This window comes from Hylobates moloch, unplaced genomic scaffold, assembly GCF_009828535.3.
Source record: "Hylobates moloch isolate HMO894 unplaced genomic scaffold, HMol_V3 SCAFFOLD_4, whole genome shotgun sequence".
Classification (NCBI taxonomy): domain Eukaryota; kingdom Metazoa; phylum Chordata; class Mammalia; order Primates; family Hylobatidae; genus Hylobates; species Hylobates moloch.
Window position 1 is genome coordinate 86080917 of NW_026652279.1, and position 23392 is coordinate 86104308.

Here is a 23392-nt window from a genome sequence, read left to right on the forward strand (position 1 = left end):
CCCTCCCTTCTTCCTTCCTTCCTTCCTTCCTTCCTTCCTTCCTTCCTTCCTTCCATCCTCTCTTTCTTTTGATGGAGTCTCACTCCGTCACCCAGGCTGGAGTGCAGTAGTGTGATCTCCACTCACTGTAACCTCTGCTTCCTGGGTTCAAATGATTCTCATACCTCAGCCTCCCGAGTAGCTGGGATTACAGGCTTGTGCCACCATGCTCAGCTAATTTTTGTATTTTTAGTAGAGAAGGGTTTTACCATGTTGGCCAGGCTGGTCTTGAACTCCCGACCTCAGGTGATCTGCCCACATCGGCTACCCAAAGTGCTGGGATTACAGGCGTGATCCATCATGCCTTGCCGAGTCCATTATATTTTAAACGATTATTTGTACTCTTCTAATCTTATTTTCTATAGAATTGGCAATGGCACCATGAAAGCCATTGTACCCATCATGCTCCATGAATATCTGTTTTCTTTTCTTTCCATTTTTTGGGGGGCGGGGACAGGGTCTCACTCTGTCACTCAGGCTGGGTTTCACTAGGCTGGAGCACAGTAACTGGATCTCAGCTCACTGCAGCCTCTACCTCCTGGGCTCAAGCAATCCTCCTGCCTCAGCCTCCCGAGTAGCTGGGACTACAGGTGTGGTCCACCATGCCCGGCTAATTTTATTTCCTGTAGACATGAGGTCTCACCATGTTGCCCAAGCCATTCTTGAACTCCTGGGCTCAAGCGATCCTCCTGCCTGGACTCCCAAAGTGTTAGGATTACAGGCATGAGCCACTGCATCCAGCAAATATCTGTTTTCTGTGGAGACTAGTTTTCCTCTAAATGACACATGTCTGGGCGTGGTGGCTCATGCCTGTAATCTCAGCAACTCTAGAGGCCAAGGTGGGAGGATAGCTTGAGGCCAAGAGTTCAAGACCAGCTTGGGCGACATAGTGAGAGGCTGTCTCTGCATGAAAAGGGGAAAACAAATTAGCTGGTCATGATGGAGAATGTCTCTAGTCCTAGCTACTTGGGAGACTGATGAAGGAGGATTGCTTAGGCCCAGGAGTTAGAGGTTGCAATGAACTATGATCTCGCCACTGCACTCCAGCCTGAGTGGCAGAGTGGGGTCCTGTCTCCAATAAATACATAAATAACACACATAATACCTTTTCCTTTGCAGAGTAAGTCAAAGTCCTTGGCCTGCTTCCCTGAATTGTTCCTGTCTTGGCGCAGGACCCCAGACACTGCCAGAAGCAGCATTTTCCACAATGAGATACATAGATATTTCCTGATCAGTTGTTATTCCCATTTTTAAAGAGAAGGTACCAAGAAGCACAATGCAAGTAAATATGGTAATATACACAGGAAAGAAACTAATCTAATAGTATATGTGAAGCACTGATATGTACTTCACATATGTTATTTAATCCTCATAAAAACCATCATATAGATACTACTCCCACTTTTACTCTGAGGAGTTAGGTCAATTTCTCAAGGTCACACAGCTAGTAAATAATCTGTTTTTTAAAATAGTTCTATATAGCTCACAAGTGGCCAATTAGCATTAATTAAAAATCAATAGAATCTAAATTAATGAGCTTTTGCTAACTTTGGAAATCACTTTTAATTTTCACATATATGTCTCAGTACATCACAGGCATTATGGATGGGTAATTTCCACCTCCACATCAGGAATGTAAGTAACTTTCTAAAAATATCTATTCATACAGAGTAACTTCCCACTACTTCCGAAGAATAACTTAGGTCCCTTTACGGTGTCAGTGCTCTGCAGCTAAATCCTTTTTCTTTAGTTGAAGAGTGTAACTTTGAAAATTATGGCAGCTTGATGTCTTACAACTTATTGCAGTTCTCTGCAAGCTCAGACATTTTCTACAGTGAACAGAATACAAATGTAGCTAAGTGTTAATTAGAAAGAACATCTTGAGTGTAAACATTAAAAATTGATCACCTTCTGTGAGCAATTTAATTTATGATCATTAACATATTCTAAGCTGATGTCTTGAGTTTTGCTAGAACATCCTTTGGTGCATAATGAAGGGGAAGAAGGAAGAACCCTTCACATGAACATATTCAAATTCCTCATTTCTCAGTCACGGTGGGTGCGCAGATTCTGAGGCCTTCAGCATCTCTCTCACAGCAACAGCTGCAGGGGCAGCAGCCTCCCCGCATCCCTGGCCTCCCACAGCTGGGTTCATGCCATCAGCCCTGACACACAGTAATCGCTTTTGGCAAAGTGGGAGACCTGTGGAGTGGCTCCAGCAGCTTTCCTTTCCTTTCGGGTTGTACTAAATCATTAATGAATGCATTTATTTATTGAATTTTCAGCTTGTTCACTAAGGTGTAGCAGAGTGTACATATGAGAGAATGGAAAAAAGAATAAGTTAAATTTCATTGCCAAAGTCAGCCAACTACCTCCATGAGCTTAATTAAGGGAATATTTTTCCCCCTTAGTTTCAGAATCTATTTTCAATGTGATGATTCTGATATTAAATTTTGAAAATGTCACTAAATATGAATAATGCTGTTTCAAATGTGGATTCAGTGAAGCTTGTGGATTTCTCTTTAGAGTGTCTTTTGACATTCCCTACCTTTTATTTAGTGCCTTCCCTACTCTCAGAAGTTTAGTGGCCCAGTGCTTTTCTGATGCTTCCTAGCTGCTCAGAGCTCCATGCAGTCATTCTCACCTTTCTTCCTGCCTGTCTTCTACTCTATGAAACTCATTGATTCTCTGTTCTGTTCCTTTAGTGTTTGACGCTAATAGGAAATCTAATTTGTTAATCTACTGTGGCCAGGTGTTAGCAGTTGACAATAACAGTGCAAGGAGGTACAAAGGTCCCTACTTTCAGATAGTATTAAGTGATTTCAATGTTGAGAGTTGGACAATCTTTAAAATCAAGTTGTGTACACAGTTATTTAGTCTGCACACAGAGTTCAGTCTACTCTGTGGATATATTGTTTCATGCTTAATCTTTGTGTAGCAGAGATGGAAATAAGTTCAGACAAATTCTTAAATATATTAACCTTATAATAACCAAGGGAGGGTTTTAGAATGGACTTGGGAAATAATTTTTTATTTTTTAAAATTCATATAGTAAATAGAGTAATATTTTAATGAAGAAATTTTGATTCATAAACATCAATATGGAGATTTATTAAATAATCTTCATGTGTGTTTCTGTGTAGAAATGACACTATTTATATTTAAAATAAAGCTTTAATTATTAGCTCATTAAAACAAGAGTGTATTCAGTAGTGACGGTCTCTCGCTTACTTTAGCGGGTGACTTAGTGGCAGGTTGCTGGTGCATAATCATTGGTGTTATTCTTCAAAGACTGACCAAAAATAACAAGATAATATCCAAATGGAATTCTACAGGACTAAAAATATAGTGGAGTTTGAAAGAGAGAGGTTAATTTTATTAAATTGTCAAGAAAATAAGTGTAATAATTTAACATCAGTTTAATCATCAGTGAAAAATATTTTAAATGGTATTTTTAAATGTTCTCATTCAAATTTAATATTCCTTTGGAATGTTTTAGGGTAATGGAGCAAAAAATTATTTCTTTCCCCAAATCTTACAGGTTTAAGGGCTAATCTCATGGCAGTACAGGGATTCTTTTCATTTAAAAAATAATTGCAATTTTTTGTGTTTCATTTTTAGCTCTGGACTGCTGTACATTTAAGAGAAGTTAATCTGGATAAAAATGATCTTTCTATCATCTGATGGATATCTGTGTCTGATTATTGCTGTAACTATTTCTAGATATTTTTGCCAAGTTTCGAAAAATATGCATTTATTCACAGCAATAAAAAATAAGTTGGCAGGATTCAAGGTTCTTGAAAAATTGGATGATACTATTAATTTATCCAAAATTTGCATATGAAAATTAGACTTTAGCTGGGTAGTAAAATTTATGTTATGATTTTAATTTCTCAAAAAATAATTAAATGAATTCATAATGTTCCAGTGGGCATTTTCCAGTTGGCATATTAAGGAACTAGGGATGAAGCTGGAGGCTGAATATAGTAGCACTGGCATGGAGGGACTGGCATCGGGGGGAGCAGGAATCAGAGATGTGGCAGAATGGGAATACACCAGACACTGTTGCCAGAACAACATTCCAAGTCCCAAATCAGCCACTTTGTAGCTAATCAACCTCAGAACACCACTGCCAAATGGGAATACTAATATCCATGTCACAGAAATGTTGGGAGGGCCGTAGGAAACTGTGTGAGGAATTGTTGGGTAAAGCATTATACAAATGAGTTGCTACAACCTAGGAAGAGTAGGGGAAAGATAGGGCATGTTTTGTCCTCTCCACCCCTATCTCCACTAAACCATCTTGATCAGGGATTATTTGCACAGGGAACAGAAATTTATCCAGAATAGCTGGAATAAGGAGGATATTTTTAGTTTTGAGTGAAAGCAACTCATTTAAATTAAGGGGAAAAAAAGAAATGTATTGGCTCGTGGCACTCGAAACCTGAGGTGCTTAAAAAGTTGTCATCAGGAATTTTTCTAATTTTCAGCACCTCTCGGCTCTGCTGTCCTCTGTGGTGTTTTCATGCCTAGGCGAGTCCACTTCACATAGTGGCAAGAATGGCCCCAGTGGCTCTGACCTTGTAAGAAGCTTCGTGCTTGAGATCCTAGGAGATCAGAGACAGTTTCCCCCATTTCCCCATCAGTCCTCACAAAAGGAGTCCGGAGTCCAAGTCACTCAGAGTAGGTTGTGTGCAAACATCTGAGTCCGTCACTGTAGGGGGTACATGGGATATTTTGATGAGAGAGACTAAGGGGCAGGAGAGGTGGGACCTTGTGATCAATTGCATCACCAAGAAGAGAAGGGACAATTCCTAAAATGACAGCACCCAAACACATACTGGGCAGACAAAATGTATCAGATCTTCAGTATGCTGATTCAACTGAAAGGGGGCTCATTCTTGAAGGGATAAAAAGGAATTTAACAGATGTTAAAGGACAGGGAATGAGATATAATTGGGCCACACAAGGATTGGAACTGAGGAGCCTGCCTAAAGACTAGGCCATGTTGGGTTCCCTGTTTTATGTTCGCATGGCATCCTGAACTTTCTCTATCAGAACATTTGTGACTCTTCATCATAATCAGTTCCCAACAGTCCTTTTTATAGGACTTCAAGCCCGCTGAAAGCATGGACTTCTATTGTCCCATTTACTGTTGAATCCCTAGCACCTGTGGTAATGTAGGGATCCTAGTAGGTTCAGCACATATTTGAATGGATGAATGGATAAATAGATAAATGCACCAGCTCTCTTCATCTCTCATGGCACCAGGCCATCTGTTATCCCTGAATGCCTGCTCCATTCATCTCTTTCTGTCTGCTGTGCACAGACCCCTCTGCTCTCTCCAGGTATGGTTGTCCTTGGCTTTGTCTCGTTGTAGTACTGACTTGGCCCTGGTTTTATATATCCCTTTAGCTCTAGAGTCTCTCAGTTTCCCAAATTGAAATTTAAGAGAGGCAATAAAATTAGTCACATTTTGGGTCAAATGTCCATCCCTTATCTAAGCAAATGCAGGCCTGTGTGGTTAGCTGCTATCTAGGGCTGCAGAAACCCATCTCTACAGCAAGATCTCTAGGCATTAACATATCCATCCCTCAACACTCAAGTGATCTGGGGAGGAAAAGTGACATGATCAATCTGTCTCAAGTCAGATTTAAGCAAATAAGACACGCTCCGTCCCTAAAAGCCCTATTCATTAGCTCCCTTCCCCTTCAATGCCACTAAGTGGCCTGGCATCTTCAATATTATCTAAGTCCGCTGTAAGAAGTGGTTATACCTTTCATGGACCATGGCTATGATACTTCCTGTCATTTATTCCTATATTCAGTCAATAAATAAGTTCCTGCTGAGGCAAGAGACTCTAGACTACACTCTCTAGGAGTGGAGAGGGATACATAAAAAGTAAATGGCTTTGCTCATGGCCTTGAGACTCTTACAAGGAAATCATTCATTCTTTCAGTCAGTATTCATTGAACTCTAAGCTCCTAGTTAATGTTAGAAATTATGCAAGAAGTCAGAATAAACAAGGCAGACAGCCCCGGTTTGCACAAAGCATATTTTAGTGGGAAAGATTCAAATAATTATTTTAACATGTCATGCAACCTGTGATAGAAGAAAAAGATGTCATAAGGAATTTAATAAGAAGAGAACCTCACCTCAGCTAAGGGATTGAGGATTGCCTTCCGGAGAATATGGCCCTTAGGTGGGCGTTATCTTTTAGCATGGTAAAAGGAGAGAATTGGAGAAAGAATATTCCAAGCAGGGAACGCCAAGAGTAAAGGACTGGAGGAAATAAAACACATCCCACCCCCAACTCCATCCTGCCACATAGTGTATAGAAACCAGTTTGTTTTGTTTTGTTTTTGAGACAGGGACTTTCTCTGTCACCCAGGGTTGTAGTGCAGCCTCAAACTCCTGGAGTCAAGTGATCCTTCTGCCTCAGTCTCCCAAGTAGCTGGGACTACAGGCGTAAGCCAATATACCTGGAGCTTTTTTGTAGAGACAGGGGCCTCGCCGTGTTGCCCCAGATGGTCTCGAACTCCTGGCCTCAAGTGATCCTTCCCGCTCGGCTCTACTATATCTGGCCAAGAATCACTTTCATTTTAGGATAATTGTATTCTATTAAATATATATAGAATAAAATTTTCATCTTGCCTTTCTTGTTTAGCAATACACTATGAAAATCCCTTGAAATCAGCTGGTATAGACCCAACTTACTCTTCTGAGGACTGCATCCTATTCCACGTTGTAGATGTACTGCAATTTATTCAACAATTCCCAAATGGAGGGATCTTTCTTTGTTTCCATCATTGCCACTACAGCGATGTTGCATAAATATCATATTCTTCAATATACTGGAAATTTTTGTTTTCTGGGAGTGTGTTGCTGGGCCTGAGGTGTGCGTATTTTACATTTTAATACACATACCAATTGCTTTCCCAAAATGCTATTGCAATCTGTATTTTCAACTATTTTTTGAAGGCACTGTTTTTTAAACAATATCCCCAACAGCAGTAGATAGAATCACCATTTTAAATTATTGTTAAGTGATATTTCATTGTTACTTATTTGTATTTCCCTGACTTTGGCAATGAAACTGTCTTTCACATGCATAGTAGTGATTTGGATTTGCCTTTCTTTGAATTGCCTATTCATATCCTTTTCCTATTATATTTTCATGAATTTCTATGAGCTCTTTGTTTATTGAAGATATTAATCTACCATATGTGTACACATTTCAAAAATCTATTCATCAGTCTGCTGACTTGGTTTTGCGTATCTTTTGTCATAAAAAATTCAAAATTTGGATTTAGTGAAACATGTTCATTGTTACTCTTAGAGAGTTGGGCTTTCTGTTTGGTTTATTTGTTTATTTATTTAGAGATGAAGTTTTGCTCTTGTTGCCTGGGCTGGAGTGCAATGGTACAATCTCGGCTCGTTGCAACCTCCACGTCTCATGTTCAAGTGGTTCTCCTGCCTCAGCCTCCTGAGTAGCTGGGATTACAGGCGCCTGCCACCATGCCCAGCTAGTTTTTGTATTTTTAGTAGAGATGAGGTTTCACCATGTTGGCCAGGCTGGTCTCGAACTCCTGACCTCAGGTGATCCACCTGCCTTGGCCTCCCAAAGTGCTGGGATTACAAGTGTGAGCCACTGCATCTATCTCTTTCTGTTTTGTTTAAAAAGCCTTTCCAAACTCTAGTTTATACATACAAGCCAAATTTCCCTTAATACAATTGTTATTATATAATTTTTTACATTTAAGTCCTTTATCCATTTAGAATTTTGTTTTAGGATTCTGTGAGACAGGGGTATTACTTCTAGATGGCTAATCAAATATTTCAACATTATTGGTTATTTAAGCCATCTTTTTAAAAAAACTGAATTGAAATGTTATCTTTATAATGGATTCTATTTTCCTATAATTTGGGATATTCTTCAGGCTTTTCTGTATCATTGGTCTATTTTTCCTTTTCTGTGTCAGCACTGTGCTGTTTTGATTATAGTGGCTTCATGATATAGTTCAATATCCTGTTAGGCAAGCCCTCCTCTTTACTATCCTTATAAATAATTTTCTTCATTATTCTTGGGCATGAACGCCTCCATATTTACTTTAATATAATATTATTCAAACTTTTCATCCCTTCAGAAGTGGAAGTATAATTTGAATTTCATTTCCTGCATATATTAATTTGAAGAGACTTTACTTTTTTTTTTTTTTTTTTTTGACAGAGTCTTGGTCTGTTGCCCAGGCTGGAGTACAGTGGCATGATCTCAGCTTACAGGCGTGTGCCACCATGCCCAGCTAATTTTTGTATTTTTAGCAGAGATGGGGTTTCACCACGTTGGCCAGGCTGGTCTTGAACGCCTGACATCAAGTGATCCGTCTGCCTTGGCCTCCCAAAGTGCTGGGATTACAGGCGTGAGCCACCACACCCAGCCAAGAGACTTGACATTTTAATGATAATATGTCTTCCTGTGCAAGGATATAAAATGACTTTCCATTATCTAGAACATTTTTTATGTCATTTACTAACATGTTAGAGTTTTCTTTATGCAAGTCCTACATTATTTTTGTTAAATTTATTTTTAAATATGTTATTTAATAGTTTTCATTGTCATTGTGAGTGTAATAGCTCTACTAGCTTTTGCTAATAGAGGAAAAACGTAATTATTGTTGGTACATTTATTATGCATTCAACTACCTTACTAAATTTCTTACTAAATTCTAGTAGGGTCTTACTAAGGTCTGTTATTCTTTAGGTGTACAATAATGTCATCAGCATATATAAACTAAGTTTTTATCTCTTCTTTTTCAATTTATATGAATCATTTAATTTTCCTCTTGCATTGCATTTTCTAAAACCTTAAAATGTGTTGCATAATAATGTTAGTATTAAGAATCTCTATTTTGTTCCTGATTCTAATGAAAAAGATTTTTATCATTTCACAATTTTGACATGTTATTTTGCAATTTATTTTGGTGAGTGGTTTTTATCATATTTAAGTAGTTTCCTTTATTACTATTTTACTTAGAGTTTTTATTAGTAATAAAAAAGAATAGCTGTTGAATTTTATCAAAGGCCTTCTAGCACCTACTGATAGAATCATTCGGTTTTTCTCCTTTAGTTTGTTAATGTAAAGTACTATATTAGTAAATCTCTCTGTTGTGAATAATTCTTGAAATCCCAGAATAAATACTACTTAATCAGAAAGAATTATTTTCTTTTGCTACAATACTGAAATCTATCTGTTAATATTTTAATAAGAATTTTTGCATCTCAATTCATGTTTGATATCTTCCCACAAATTTTTATATCCTATCATTATTATATTTTATTCTTTCATCTATGGTAACTATTACTTTTATTCTGAGGTTTCTTTTTCCTTTTCCTTATTTTCTGTGATTTGATAGTTATTATTAATTCCCTTTTCACCTTCACCTCCCCACTCTAATTTAGAAGTCCCTTGTAATTTTTCATTCAACTAGTGGTTATCATCCTTTCCCTAACACTCATAAATATTTATTTATATATTATTGTGTAACAGTAAGAAACTACTTTCCCCAATTACTACAAGGCTTTTGATTCAACTAAAAGAGAAGTGGTTTTAGAATAATTTTACTTCCCTCACTCCTGACTCCCCCATACAAATGGAACTTCCAAAAAACTTTTACCTCACCCATTTCATCACCCCTTTTGTTACTACCATCCTACTTGCTAGATTTCATTGAGTTTTTTTTTGTTTGTTTGTTTGAGACAGGCCCTGGCTCCATCACCCAGGCTGGAGAGCAGTGGCACTATCTCAGCTCATGCAGCCTCAATCTCCCGGGCTCAGGCTATTCTCCCAACTTAGCCTCCGTACTAGCTGGGACTATAGGCCCACACCACCATGCCCAGCTAATTTTTTTTTTTTTTAATTTTTAGTAGAGCCAGGGTCTCACTTTGATGCCCAGACTGGTCTCGAACTCCTGGGCTCAAGTGATCCTCCTGCCTTGGCCTCCCAAAGTGCTCAGATTACAGGCATGGGCCACTGAGCCTGGCCCAAGATATTTCTTACTTTCCAAACTGTTACAGACTTATAGCATAAGAGTTTTATTGCAAGAATGCTTATTTAGGACATGTTTTATTACATTCCTAGTTATCATCCATTTAACCTTAAATATGCATATTACAGGTTAAATATTTGCTGCTGTTTCGTCTTCATCTTTCCTTTTCTTGAGGTCTTTCTTCTTATTAGTTTGCCATCTGATTATACTCTTCTCAGTGGAATTCTCTGAATTCTTGCTTTTTGGCAAATATCTAACCTTTAACCTGGCTGGAAAATGGTATGTTGGATGTTTTTAGGACTATTAAGTGGCTGTCCTTTTCTCTCTAGGTCAGTTAATAGTAGTATTTTATCATTTTCTAGGTATGTAGAGAAGTCAAGCCTTTCTGATATTTTCTTTGTTTCATTTTGTTTTTAAACTGTTCTTTTGGAAATCTTGTAAAAGTTTAAAAAAAGTTTTTAGAGGTCAGAAATTTTACCTGGGCATGCTACCCATGTGTCCTGCATGGAACTCAGGTGAGCACTTCACATCTATTCTCTTCCATCAACTTGGGGACATTATTTCTTTTTATGTTCATGATTATTGCCTTTCTCAATAATTTTTTTCCTTGGAACTCCTGTCATTCTTGTGTTATATCTGCTGGATCTGTCTGCCTAGTCTCATGCTTCTTCCCATCAATTTTAGCCCTTTATACTTTTTCCTTTTTCTTTTTGCCAACAATTTATTCCACTTGATCTTCCAGGTTACTGATTTGAGTATCATATTTTTTGTTTGAAAATTATAGATTTTAGTTCCTGTTATGGGCTGACTTGTGATGCCCTTCCAAACCCTCCAATTCATGTGTTGAAGCCCTAACCAATGTGATGATATTTAAGCATGACACCTTTAGGGAAATAATTAAGGCTAAATGTGGTCATAGGATGTGGCCTTAATCCAATAGGACTGGTGTGATTTGAGGCTAAATGTGGTCATAGGATGGGGTCATAGAGGGAGAAACAACATAGAGCTCTCTCTCGCCTCTGAACGCAGAGGAAAGGTTATGTGAGGACACAGCCGGAAGGGGGTCACCTACAAGCCAGGAAAAGAGACCTCACCAGAAACCAAATTTGTCCACACCTTGATCATGGACTTCCCGTCTCCAGAACTGTGAGAAAATAAATGTGTGTTGATACCCCGCCTGTAGTACTTTGTTAGAACAACCCAAGCAGATTAATACATTTCCCAAGAATCTTTTTGTCCGTTAGGTATATGGGACGTTGAATTTCTCCCTGTATTGCTGTTACTGTTCAGTTGTTGTTATTAGTAGTATTATTAGTAGCAGTAGTAGTAGTATTTGGTTTGGGTTGACATCAGTCTTCATCTGCATTTCCATTTTGTCAGAAACCCTCCCTCCTGGATGTTCTACCTCAGCTTCCTCTCTCTGTTTGAGGTGTCCCTCTTGGATAGGTTTATTGTTTTCTTTGCCCTCTCACTGGGGGTCGGGTCCTGTTGCTGGGGTAGCTGGATTCAACTTCTCTGTTCCTAGATCTCTACAGCTTTAAAGGCTAGCACTTGGCCAGTATCAGAGGCAAAGAGGGTGCAACACCAGGGAACTAGTTATTGTGGGAATAATAATATAAAATTCAGCCGGAAGAAACTGAAAGTGATGTATTTATTTCTGCAAATCCAAAAGTAAGTGGCAAGAAATTTCTCACCTGTAATTGTTCTAGATGTGCTACTGATACTGAAATTAGCTTTTATCTGCCTTTTACAGGACTCCTAAAGAAAGCACTAACTCCAGGGACCATTCTAGTCCAACCTCCACTGCTAACAACTGAGGATGGGCTGTCCCTTAACCTCAGCATGCCCTAGTTTCTTTATCTTTAACAAGGGATAAGAATACCTGCCCTACTTTCTTGATAGAGTTGTTGTGAGATGAAAATGAAACAACAGAGCAAATTTTAAAGTGGTGTAAAATATATGGTATGATTTGACATTACCATAGAACATACTGCATTTTAAATATGAATGCATGTACAAATATTCCTTTAGATGTGAGGATTCTATGTTTCACATATCTTTATTCTTGTACTAAAGTCATTTTGCTTCTTTGTTCTAGCCTACAAAAGGAGAAAAAAAAGAGAAATTGGTGTGTGGTAATTTTTTGCTAGTTGGAAAGTTCACTTTTATACAGATAATATCAAAAAAGTAAGGATTATGCACATTTTACAGGTGAGGAAACTTGGTAGTGGCACAGCAAGAATTTGAACTCACTGGTTCTGACTTTCACAATGAGCAGTACTCGTTTTGCCATCACTTGAGCTCACCACAGTTGCTCCCTCACTCCGATTCCTTCTGTCACTCTCTGATCATTATTGTTGTTATGTCTTGTCTTCTCAGTTACACCCTGTCTTCATTATATAACTGCTATGGTTTTAATGTTTGTCCTTTCCAAAACTTATGTTGAAATTTAAGCCCCAGTGTGGCAGTATTGGGAGGCGGGGCCTCTAAGAGGTGATTGGGTCAAGAGGGCTCTGCCTTCCTGAATGGAGTAATCTTTTTGTGGCTTAACTGATCAATAAATTAAAAGGTTATCATAGGCATGGTACTGGTGGCTTTATAAGAAGAGGAACAGAGACCTTAGCGAGCACACTCAGCCACCTCGCCATGTGATGCCCTGAACCACTTCAGGACTCTGCAGAGGGTCCTCATCAGCAAAAAGGCCCTCACCAGATGCAGGACCTCATCCTTGGACTTCTCAGCCTCTGGAACTGTAATAAATAAATTCCTTTGCTTTATAAATTACCCTGTTTCAGGTATTCTGTTATATCCCACAGAAAATGAACTAAGATAATTCCCCTCTTCACTGACTCTTTCCTCTCCTTCATAGGCAAACTTAGTGAATAAATGGTCAATCTTTGATCTCTCCATTTCTTCTTTTTACTCTTTCTCCACAAGGCACTGTAATTTGTTTTCTACTCTTACTGTTTCATTAAAACTGCTCTCTCCAAAGTCACTGGTGGCCTCTCTGTCCCTAAATCTAATAAATACTTTTTAGTAATTATCTTGTTGACTTCTCAGTGGTGTTTTATAGTGTTAACAATGCTCTCCTTCTTGTACATTGCTATGAATTTCACTCTCCTGGTTTGTCTCCTACTTCTAGTGGAATTTCTTGGTCTTCACCAAAACTTCCTTTCTTCTCTAATTTTTAAAATACAGTGTTCCTCTACGGTCTGGCTATTTGCACTCTCTAGGGACATTCCAGTGTTGCTATCTTTATGCTGATGACACCAGAATCATTTTATTCAGTCCAGGTTTTTCTCTGGACCTCCAGACATGTATATCTGAACTACTGGACACTTCTACTTAGAGGTCTCATGGGTGCCTCAATTTCATAAAGTCTTCAATTGAACTTCCTGAATCTTATGTCCCTTAGCTCAATAAATGGAACCACCAGCTATCTGAGTGCTTGGATCAAAAGCCTAAGAATTTTCCTTGACTCTTCCTTATTGCTCATCCCCCATAATTGGTCAGCCTCTGAAACATTGATAAATAGCTCTCAAATCTATGCTAAATCTATAATAAATAGCTCTCAAATCTATTTCTCTTCATCATTATAGCCACCATCCAGTCTAGGCAATCATTGCCGGCTTACTGCTTTTGTTTTTTTCCAATTTATTCTCCATTTAGTATCCATAATGAGCTTCCTAAAATGCAGATCTCAGAGTGGACCATCAAACAGGTGGGGGCCTAGTTGGTTCTTGCAGGTCCAGTTGGAGAGAGTTCACAGAGGGCCTCTTTCCATTTGGGAAAGAGGGCCTGTAAGTCTGGAGCCAAGGGGTTTAAGATCAGAGTACAGTGACTCCTGAAGAGACCATTGTAGGAGGATTTCAAAGAACTCCTAAAGCAAAGCGAAGGGTAGACTGTGAAAATGTTTCCAAAATGATCTAATACTCATTCTTTTCCCAGAGGGATTACAGAGAAGCTGAACAGGTGGTATGAATTCTCTTTGCCTAAGGAGACCTGCAAGCAGAGTTTTTAGTCCTGTATCCCAGCAGCAGAACCTGAGCCACAGTGATAGAAAACTAACTTAGCTAAAATATGTTTTTCTATCCTTCTTTCTATTTCTCTTTCTTCAACATTTGAATTTATTGTTACATTTATCTCCAGTTCAGGCCATAGTGACAGATTTTAATGTAGTTCTACGTAAAGAGCATAATTTTCAATTAGATGCAGTGTAATTAGTGCCTTTGCCTGCGTATCCCCCTCACCTTCTTGCCTCTCTCCTCTTGTTATTCAGGCAACATCACAGTCTCTCTAGTTCATTGCTCTCTTTCTCAGAGCACCATATAGCAAGAAGCTTTAGTACAGCTCATTTTGGGACTTAATGATCCAATGCTTTTCCTTTTGAAATCACCTTTTCATAGTCAAAAGTCATCTCAGGCCCCCAACTTTTCCCATAAGAACTTTAACAATTGCCTCCTTAGCTGGCCTCCCTGCCCCCGGTTTACATCCCCTTCAATCTATCCCCCTCTTTGCTTTCATAATACTCATTTTAATCTGCAGATGGGTTCCTTGTTTAAATCCTTCAATAGCTATCATTTGCTTTCAGAAAGAAGTCAAAGGCTTAGATTGGCCAACAAAATCTTCCCCCACTTTCCTCATCACACTCTACCCTATCCCCATGTTGAAGTACTTGGAGTCACTGAGTACATTGTTATTGCTCCGTTCATCTGAATCTTTAGATATCTCGTTCCTCTGCCTAGAGTTCCCTTCCACCTTCATATGCAAACCAGACTTCTGCTCAACCTAAAGGCTCAGGTTAAAGATTGCCTTAAGAGCCTTCCTAAACCTCTGGGTTAGATCTGACCATTCCTTTCTTGGTGTGTTTACTTGTATCTTGTTATTCCCTCTAACGTTGCACTCATCACACACTGTAGAAATAAATGTTTACTAACATGTCGATCTCTCCTACCAAATCAAATGACCTTTGAGTTTTGGATGGGACCTAGTACACAGTAGATGCTCAACAAATGCTTGTTTTGAGAGCATATGAATATGATATACTTTTCAATGTTCCATTATTATTTCTTTATTTTTAGATAGATGTGATAAATGAGAGAATAATGCCTGACTTGCTCCTATACTCTCCTCAATGATTCACATGAAGCCTGCTTCCTAAATCATTGCCTTTATTCTCCAAGTTTGTCAACTAAAATTCAGCCTGGTATTTATAATCATGCTTAAGTCTAACTTTGTATTCACTTAGGGGTTTGGGCCTGATCAGAATAAGGAGCTGAATGGAGAGGGGAAGGAACATGTTAGCAAGTGAGAGAGCCTTTGCCTTTCAGTACATTGTTCAGATAATTCTCTCAATCTGCCTTTCTGGTGTTCCAAGTCTACTACAAAGGTGGCCTGTTATAAAGAGTGGACATTTGGCCACATTGGAAAAGCAAGCCTATCTTCTTGGCCTAATACAGTATTCCAGGGTGTTGCACACTGTGCCACTTCAGCTGAGATAGCACCAGTCCAAGGTGAGACAAGAGTTTCCAACAGATCAAGCCACTAACATAAACTACACACGTGCCAAAGCCCAGATTCAGCCTCACCCCTGCCTGTATCTTCTTACTCTGCTTCCAGTTTGTCCCATTGATGTCCCTGCTGCTGGCTTGTACCCTTGCACCGTCCCTGCTGCCAATTATGCTCATCCACGTGGCTGCAAGGAGTTCCTGCTGGTCTATTGAGCCTAATTGGTATCTTGTTGGCAGCAGTTTCAGGGCATCTTGGGGTAGGGATTTAACCCTTGCTTGGCTGGCATGATGCAGAGGCACCTAACTTGCAAATGTAGAATCAACTCACATAAATGAATACACTGTGACCAATGTAAATAAACAATTTCTGAATTCCCTGTGACTTGGTCTTAAGATGATCCAAGAATTGGCTCCACTTCCCACCCCCCAGGAAATCATCATAAAACCTAGGAGTTAAGAGAAACAAAGGAGAGGGGGAGTTTAGATTTTGCCATTTCTTGTATGGAGAATGATATCAACTGGTTAGAAGACTTCAATACTGAAAAAACAATTACTTCTGTCAAACAAACCAGAGAACAGATGGTTTTTCTGTAATAAATCAGTTTTAGTGGAAATAAATATTTTATTTTTGAAGACAAACATACAAGGACATTTAAATTTTTTAAAGATTCTTTACTTTGAAAAAGTGCCTTTTTAAAATATTCCATGGTAACATTATTAAACTTTAGTCACAAAGAAATAGCTACCCTTGGGACAGAGAATCAAACTTCAGCCATATCTTTAATTTTACATAAAATGCCGTATCACATGATTTCATCACATGCTTTCTTACCTGTATATATTTTTGCTTGGTGCTTATACTACATTTTTAAAACCTTTTCAAAGCAAAACTTTCCATTTAATATGGAGAAATAGATTATAGTTTAAAAGTAAAGTATTTTTATATATAAAACCAAATTGTCTGGATTGTATTTCATTAAAATTTAAATAAGTACAAAACAAGACTCTTCATGCTTTAGGCTATTTGAGTTTAGATAATTATAAAAAAGAGTCTACAAGCTGGAAATATAAATACTTCCAAAAGTGATATAATGCCAACCAGGATAGCTCTTGTCATGTTGCACTTTTGTCTGTGTGTGAATAGGTAGCGTGTAGCACAGTGCCTGTCCAGAGCGATCATTTGTTAAATGCTGCTGGGATACAGATATGTGTAAGGAAAAAAAAGATAAAAGAGGTGATGCAATGATGTAATGAGGATCTTGATTTAGACTGCAGGGTCAGTAAAGGCTTCTGAAAGACAATATGTGTGATATTTTATGTTACTGATTTATGGATATGATGATAAATTATGGCTATTACCTTGCCTGTTATGTGTTGAAATTACTTTTCAGTTTGTGTTGTGTTTTTTACTTTGTCTGCACTGTTTTTGCTATAGAGGAAAAAAGACAACTTTAGATTTAATGAGTCAAATCTGTCAAATTTTTCCCTATGGATTTTGGGTTTCTTGGCATATTTAGGTTTTTACCAAGAAGATGCTAGTTATTTGGACCTTATCCAGTAACTAATTCTCAAACAAAGACTATTCCTTCTCTGAGCACTGGTGGTCCATCTTAACACTTGTTCTGGCGTTTCTAGGGACATGAGAGCATATTGAAGGAGCAGGGGAAGGCAAACATCAACTGTGAGCAAGGTGACAAATTCTCTCAACCGTGGGCGAATATGTACGAGTAGAAGATAATGCATAATTGTGTTCATGGATTTTAGGTTCCGGAGAATTGGGTGAGGCTGTGGGAAACTACGAGGCTGCGGGAAACTACAGAGAACATTCTCCCCCAAAGCTCCCTGTGGGCGGCACTGGACATCTTGCTAATACTGTCTGATTCTGAAATTTGGGACAATCCCACTTAATTTACGTTGATTATAGAAGCTCAAATGTTGCTGACTGCTTGGCTGCTAGTTAACATCCTAATTATCAGTTAACACCTTAGGAAGGATTTGTACATGGTCAACTGGGAGTGAGACCCAGAAGGAAAGATAGCCTCCCATCTGCTTATACATCTCACAACTTTTACTCAATTTATCCTCATATATTTTGCCCTGGAGGGCAGTTATAGTATATTTTCATATTATAAATATGGAAACTCTAAAAAAGAACAGAGAAAGTGACTTGTCTCAGGTCATAGAGCTAATTAAAGGGAGAGCTGCATCTGGGCCCTTTGTCCCTGACTCCGGGAAGCTTGGGGTTTCCAATTCTGAGACTGAAAGGGATGCCAGCAAACTCAAACCACACCGAGTACGGCCAAGAGATCTTTATTGGAGAGGTTGAGGTCAGGTCGCTCAGGTGAGAGAGAGAGAGAGAGAGAGACAGCTGTTGGGTGGAGTAATTTATAGCCCCCAGGGCTATATGGGCACTGATGATTGGATGGGGGGCGGGCCTGAAGGGAGGAGTAGGAGGTGCCTTCTTTTATTGGGTCTCATTTGGCGGGCGGACGTAGTGCTGGGTGAAGAAGAACCCGGAACCAGCGCCATCTTTTGGCGCCTTGCGTCACCTAACAGAGACAGCCTCACAAAGTGGAAGAAATTCAGTCATGCAACCATACTCGCTTGCTTCTTCACCTGGTAAGTACTCTCTGCAAAGAAATCTGAGCTGTGAAAATATCTAAATCAGCTTCAAGCATGGGAATGACTCAGCAGTATACAAGCTAGTAAGAGACATTAAAAGCATCATTAATTGGTTTAAAATTTTGAAAGCTCACCGTAACACTGGCACTTTCAAATATGGTTTTATTAGTCCAGGCCTTTTGGCTATCTATACCAACAAAAATTGATTCTTTTTTTAAGCTCATTCACAGAAATCTTTTTTCAAGTGCTTGAATTTCTATAGGAGACAAAAGGTCACATTCTTATTCATAACCAAATTCGAAGAGAGTTAGAACTAACCTGTACTGGCGAAGATATCCCTAACTCTGATAATACATTTTCCCTTCTGGAAAAGAAATAGAAGCACATACAAAATTTATTTTCTCTACAAAAATTATTCCCCACCCCTGTGGCTTTCCCCAGGGTGAATGTAATATTCTAGTTAAAATATCATCTGAACAGTTTGAAAATCTAAAACAAAAATTAATGTAAAACCAATATGTGTTCGATGTAGATGCAGGGGAGGGAAAATGTCTTCTTTGTCATCTTAGGTTCATTGGCTGCGGCTCCTGTAGCAAAAGATAGATTAACAAGACAAAAGCATACACATTTATTTAATATAAGCTTTACGTGACATGGCAGTTTTCGTAAAAAAAAAAAATGAAGCCCCAAAGAAGCAGTGAAACCTGGATGTTTTTATATGAGATTTGATGGAGGGTGGACAGCTGTGGAGAAATATAACAGGACAAAGGGCGTTGAGCAGAGTATTAAAAAGTGGGGGAAATTTAGCAAGGCCTGTTCATTCAGCTTTCTTTCTGTGTGCCTTTATCTTCAGAGATTAAGAGGTTCTTTTCCTCCGGGTTAGGAAGGGCACCTCTCACAGGAGGGTTTTAAGACCTGCTTCACGGGAAGGTCAGAAAATGCTTCCTAGGTTTTATGACCTGCTCTGAGAAAGAAGAGCAAGAAAGGTCAGCAGGACATCCTTGCTTCTGTTGTTTTCTCAAATTCCTTCAGCTTAAAATATTCACTATGTCAAGATGCCACATTTTGCAGTAGTATGTCCTGAACCTCATCATAGAAAACCTGAAAAACAGTAGGCTGGGTGGATTACAGGCTCACACCTGTAATCCCAGCATTTTGGCAGGCTGAGGTGGGCAGATCACTTGAAGTCAGGAGTTTACCAGCCTGGCCAACATGGCGAAACCTGTGTCTACTAAAAGTACAAAAATTAGCCGGCGTGGTAATGGACTCCTGCAATCCCAGCTACTCGGGAGGCTGAGGCACTAGAATCGCTTGAAGCCAGGAGGCAGAGTTTACAGTGCGCTGAGATCGCGCCACTGCACTCTGGTCAGAGCGACAAAGTGAGACGCTGTCTCAAAAAAAGAAAATAAAAGAAAAGAAAACTTGAAAAATATCAAAAATCACCCAATCTACAATCTGAAGAGAATTATTATTGCAATGTAGTGATTTTACATACACACACACACACATACATCCTCCACACACATATGCTGATAAGTGATTAAAGCCTTATTGTATGTACTACACAGGATGGCGTGAGAGTGCATATGTGGTGTTATTTCTCACCTTTCAGGCCAATGGCAGATATTTAGTGGCTACAGCTTTCTTTCCTGCTGAGCGCAGATGTTATTTCAGAATAACCTTCAATGCAGCACTCCACATAGCCACTACCAAAAAATTTCAAAAGCTTTCCCTCATGTATATTGTTTTGTATCTTGACTTTTTTCTCCACTATTTTTTTCTGGTATGCATTTTCCCAGATAATTAAGAATGGTTTGAAATTATAAAACTGTATAATTTTCCTATAAATATAGAAAACTCTAACCCTTAGTGTTGGGTGTGTGTTTTTCTATAAATTTTGCTGTTATAAATAAAGCTGTTGTCCACATCTTCATACTTAAATTTTGGCTGAAACTCTTATTATTTCCTAGGGAAGTTTTGCTAGTCTCACTGGGCCAAGAATTGAAAATATTTTCATAACTTTTACTTTATTTAACCAAGTTATTTTTCATAAAAATTAGACCAATTTCATGAGAAAATGTAAGAAACCTGGTCCTAATGAGTTTTTACCAACACAAAATATTAACACATTTCAAGTCTTTGTTAGTTTTCTAATGGGGAAAAAGATACACAGTTTAAATTTGCAATTCTTTTTCTATTAATAAGGTAAATTATCGGTTTATATTTTAGCTTACATTTCTACTGGGATGCTAGAGTTTTATTCATTGATTTGTATAGATTATTTGTATATTATAAATATAAATGCTTTGTGGATGCTGTTATTTCTCAGTTTTAATTTAGCTTATGGTGTCTACTAACATATGGATGGTTTCAATTTTTCTGTAGTCAAATCTGTATACCTTTTATTTTGTGATTCCTTTTATTTATTTGTTTATTTATGTTATTATGTTATATTATGAATGGGGAATGTTCTTCCCCATCCAGAAAGAAGAAAAATATTTACCTAAATTTCCTTCCAGCATTCTTCCGGTTTTAAGAAGAATGAAACAGATAATAACAAAATATGGTTAAAGAAAGCCATGTCTATACCTTGTAAAATTTGTAATAGGCCAGGCAAGAGAGAAAGTAGCTTCCTATGAAAGATGCTTTAACTAAACTGAAAAATTCTGGCTTCAAAATGGCAATCTTCTCACTCATCTTTACAGTGCTATAGATATAGGCCCTGAAGGCCCTTTGTTTTTTATTCCCTCTTCATTAGTGAAAACTATCGTGTCACAGTTCTTAGCTATCATATTCATTACTGATTAATATTGCAAAGGATCTAATAACCTGTTAGCGCAGAGTCCAATAGGAATGGTGCCTGAAACGTGTACTCGGGGACAAAGGGCAGAAAGAGGAGCAAATGCTGCAGGCTGGGAAGCAACAAAGGTAAATGCTGCTTGGTTCACAGCTGCTTGGACCTGACACTACCAGGACAGTTGCCAGGATCCATAACGATTTAGTGCAGTTCTTACTCCTACTTCAGAGCATATGTGAACAGACTATTAGAAGTCCTTTTGATTCTTTTTTTTGTTTGTTTTTGAAACAGAGTTTCGCTCTTGTCACCCAGGCTGGAGTGCAAAGGCATGATCTCGGCTCACTGCAACCTCTGCCTCCCGAGTTCAAGCGATTCTCCCATCTCAGCCTTCCGAGTAGCTGGGATTACAGGCGTCTGCCACCACGCACAGCTAATTTTTGTATTTTTAGTAGAGATGGTGTTTCGCCATGTTAGGCTGGTCTCAGACTCCTGACCTCAGGTGATCCGCCTGCCTCGGCCTCTTAAAGCGCTAGGATTACAGCCGTGAGCCACTTCTCGTAGCCAGAAGTCCCTTTGATTCTATCATCGAACTTTAAATATCACTTACTTCTTTACTGTTTGATCAGTGACAGGCTAAGATACTTTTGTTATCCTGTCCCCCACATGAAAGCTTTATTTTGTGGGAGTAAAACTTGCTGACTTGTGCTTTCCATACTAGAAAGTGCACCTGTTTCACAGTAATAAAAATGTTAATAATAGCTGCCATTTATTAAGCACCTGTTTGTTGATTATTTAATCTTAATCACCCCATGTGATAGATATTATTATCCTGATTTTTTAGATAAATTCTAATTCTCAGAGAGGTAAAAACACAATCTGTCCAAGGGCACATACCATTTCATAAGATATTTCTGGAGTGACTTCTCAGCGCCAGCGCTGTTTTAAGGGCATTATCTCATTTAATGAGCACACTGATCGTCTCAGGCCATTTCAGGAATGGAGAAACAGAGGCTTAGGAAGGATAAGTATGTTACTCTAGGTCACACACAGCTAGAAGGTGGTAGAACTGGATTTAAACCCAGGCGCACAAACTCCAAAAGCCTCTTCCCTGCCTTACTAATTGCTGTGTTAACCTGTAAGTAGCAGAGGTGAAATTCAAAACCAGCTCTGACTGATTCAAACAGGAGAGGCCCCCAGATGTGGTGACTAAGCAGTGATGTTTTGTAATCACTTGCGAGATATTTCACATCACTTGAATAATTAAAGCTGATCATTACAGCATGAAAGTTTATGATCTCGTACTTTAAAGATCCTTAGAATGTATTGAAATTTTCCTGTGTCATTTTACTTCATTCTAATGTATCTTCTTAATGTGGAAAAGGTGGAATAATTCCTGAATTTTGTACACTAGGAATCCAGAAAGAGAGCAGAGCAGAGAGGGCTTATCTATGCTCCACCATGTTAGAGTTTCACCAATGGTTGGTGGTTCGAATCAGCTAGAGCTGTGGTTCTCAAACTGTGGTCTCCAAATCACCTGGAAACTTAGAAAGGCAAATTGTCCAGTCCCACCACAGATCTACTGAATCAGAGACTCTAACAGTGGGGCTCAGTCATCTATGTTTTAATGAGCCCTCCAGCTGACTTTGATGCATGCTAAAATTTGAGAGCCAATGATCTAGAAGCGTCTTCACTCACATATGCATTATAGCTAGGGTGACTCAGAAGGAGGGGTCAGCTAGGGCTGTCAAGCAGAACACCTGTGCATGATCTCTTTATGTGGCTTAGGCTCCTCACAGCACGCACCTGGGATGCCAAAGGGAGTTTCTCGAAAGAAAGCATCCAAAGAGCAAGAATTTGAGAAACAGGTGGAAATTGCATGGCCTTTTCCAACCTAGCCTCGGAAGTCACCCAGCATCATTTTCACTCTATTCTCTTGTTGAAGCAGTTACAAGCCTGCCCAAATTCATGAGGTGGAGACAAAGACCCCACCTCTGGACAGAAGTGCCAAAGAATTTAGAGTCATGTTTTAAAATCTTGAGAATCTGGCCTCTGGCCAGTCTCCCAGATGCAGACTCTGCTTATAGGCTCCCTCAAAGACTCATTGTATTTGGCATCGGGCTCAGACCCTAGACCCACAGGAATGTGATGTGAATAGTTAATATCGAATAGGTTGTGGTGGAACATAGGTTGAGAACCATTTCTCTTAACTATTCCACTGTACTTCTCTTAAGAGGATGTTTTGAGAGCCTACTGATACATGTGATTAAAAAATATATAACATATAATACAGAACAGTACATAGAATGTGATTTCAGGGAGTTATTACTGTGTAGAGTTTTAAAATTTAATATTTGAACCTTTCTCTATATTCCATAACA